Source organism: Dermacentor andersoni, chromosome 5 (genome assembly GCF_023375885.2).
Source record: "Dermacentor andersoni chromosome 5, qqDerAnde1_hic_scaffold, whole genome shotgun sequence".
NCBI classification, from domain to species: domain Eukaryota; kingdom Metazoa; phylum Arthropoda; class Arachnida; order Ixodida; family Ixodidae; genus Dermacentor; species Dermacentor andersoni.
Genome location: NC_092818.1, coordinates 109,763,433 through 109,766,324, shown reverse-complemented (window position 1 = coordinate 109,766,324; position 2,892 = coordinate 109,763,433).

The window sequence follows — 2,892 nt, the reverse complement described above, 5'->3', positions numbered from 1 at the left end:
CACGCGCTGCTCTGGCGCCGGAGAAGCATGCATGGAATTGTGGCCTAATGGTTAGAGCATTGGGTTGCTGATCTGGAAGACAGGGGTTGTGACCCGGCCATTGGACACGCATTCCTTTATAGCATTATCGGCGGATTTCACCCACTCTTGTGGTTGCCTAACAGAAAAATCTATAGGTCTGCTGGGCGCACGCGATCACGTTACAGTGTGAACGAAAGTAGAGCGTTCGAGGTTTCCCGTGACGGGTGCGCGGGCGCGCAGTGGTCGATAAATCGCAATCATCGCAATCTTAGAGAGTTTGTTCTCCACGCAGATCAATCAGTTATTACATCTCTCCTCAGTTTATTGCACTAAACACGTATCTCAATGAAAATATACAAGAAAATTAAAAAAAGGAAAGAAGTAACTTGTTCTAGAAAGGTAGAATTAAAGATTAACCGCGTCAGGACACTGTGACTGTGACGCCATAGATTTTGGCGACGTCTGGAGTAAACTGCATAATCGTCTGCAGCAAAAAAAAAAAAAAAGAGCTAGGCCGGAACTTAGCTGCGCTATCTTAGAGATTTAGCGGCGCGAAGTTCTGGCCTAGCTTAATTTTTTTTCTGCAGACGGTTATTCCGTTTGCTCCGGACGTTACCAAAGTCTATGGCATCACAGTGTCCTGACGCGGTTAATCTTTCTTTCTGCCTTTCTAGAACAACGAGAAGAAAGGGGGTTAACCGAGGGGCCCGATTTTATTAATCATATCATGAGAAGCCAACAAACAAAGACACCAAGGAAAACATGGGAGAAATTACTTGTACTTGCTAATTTTCTAGACCAAGTTACTTCTTTCTTTCTTTTTTATTTTCCTGTATATTTTCATTGAGGGACGTGTTTACTGTGATAAACTGAGAAAATATGTAACTACCGATTGATATGCATGGAGCGCACTCATCAAAAACTGCAGCCACGCCAAGTAACATGACGTATACAAAAAAAAGGGGGAGGGAGGGGGATGTTATCCTTTCGATGTTACGTCCTTCGATTATTTCAGCATTGCCTTTTTTCTGCTCAGAACGCCTTTGGTTGCCTCATAAAAATTTCAGGGCAGAGATCATTATTTTTCCAGAGCAGCAAATGTCGCGACCCAATGCCTCAAAAATACTACAGTCGCTCAAACTTTAAAAAAGGAGCGACTAAAAAACAGTTATTTAGGGTCAACAACCAAGATTCTCGTTTTATTTTGGTTATTTTTTCAGGCCTTTATAATGCGAGTCCTCGTTACCCCGCATATAAAAGCTTCGACTGCGCAGATTTCGAGAGCAGAAAAAAAAAATAGAAAAAACCATGGTCAGGGAGAGGTTGGAGCCGAACGAATCTCACGCGGAAAGCACGACAGCATTTCTTCGCAAATCTGATGCACGAAAAGAAGTAAATGTACCACAATGCCGAGTACTGAATCGTGTACGTCAGTTTATAGTAATCAAAATCATGAAATCTCATTCTTTCCGACATTTGGATTTCAGGTTGCTGCGGTTGGCCGAAGCTAGATGTCGGAACTCTAGAGTGAGAGGAAATAGTGAGAGGGGGTATTTTGCTTGGCTTCGAGCTGCTGTTTTGCGTAAAATTCTTCTTCTCCCCTTCTCCTCAGCTCTCTGTCAACGTGATCTCCGCGACCCTCTTAGAAAAGTGCTGTGCAGCTGTGCAGGTCTTTTGAGAAATTGCAAGAGGCCTTGGGCTTCACAGCCTCGAAGATGTCCCTCAGAAACATCTTATCAAGCAGAGCGTGGTTCACGTGCTTTTCTCTATTGACGTCCGCTCACAAAGAGCGCCCTTCGTTTTGCCGATTGCTGAGATTAGGGCACACTATTAGGCGATCGTTACGCGCTGCTGACCAGGTAATGGGCACGTTTTAAGGCGTCGTTGAGAGAGCGGGATAGAGACAAAGAACTGTTATATAATGACAGCTGGAGATCTGAGCCTAGTGAAATTCCTGACAAGTAAGACCGCCGGACCAGTAACTGAACCAAATTCTACCGCACAATAATACTTCTTGCAGTTTCGATTCCTGCTATCAGGAGTCTAACGTGTTGCTCTCAGTTGTAGAACAGCACGAGTGAAGCTGCCTTGGGTCCGACGAGCTGCATGGTGAAACGATAGAACCGCACGCCTCTTGCAGGCCATGTCTCTCGCAAATGTGCATTGTACAGACGGGGCGTCGAAGAAACTTCACAAGAGAAAAAAAGGAAGAAACCGCATAAGATGTGACTGCCGTCGGCGTCGTCATCAGTATCGTCGTCTTGACGCATAGCTCAGCAGCGATGCATCGTCTCGACGTAGCTTACACTCGTGACTCTTCCTTTCGCATCGAAGAAAATAAACTGACTGGCCATCCCGGCCCTGCGAAAGTGGATGTTCAGAGAGAGAGAGAGAGAGAGAGAGATAGAGAACAATACAGGAAGGCAGGGATGTTAACCAGTCAATAGTCTAGTTGGCTACCCTACACAGGGGGATGGGAGAAGGGGAAGAGAAAGAAGGGGAAGAGAAAGAAGGGGAAGAGAAAGAAGGGAGAGAGAAGGTGTAGGTACATGTACGGACAGCACTTCAGTTAAAGTCGCTCGAGCAAACCAGAAGTCCTGAGAAAATGCAAAAATGCCTTCACTGCCTTCTGAGCCGATGATCGGTCGTCCCGACCGCTCTCATATTGTCTGTTCACTCAGAGGACGATCATCTAGTTTCCTCAATGTGTTGGACAAATACTGTCTTTGTGCTTGAAATTGAGGACAATGGCACAATAAATGGTCAATGGAACTGCTGGAAACCACCACTGCAACTGCTGAGGCGGGTATGCAACGCTTTATTAATTTAGAGTAATTTTAATAATGGTAATTTAGAGTACTGGCAGTAATG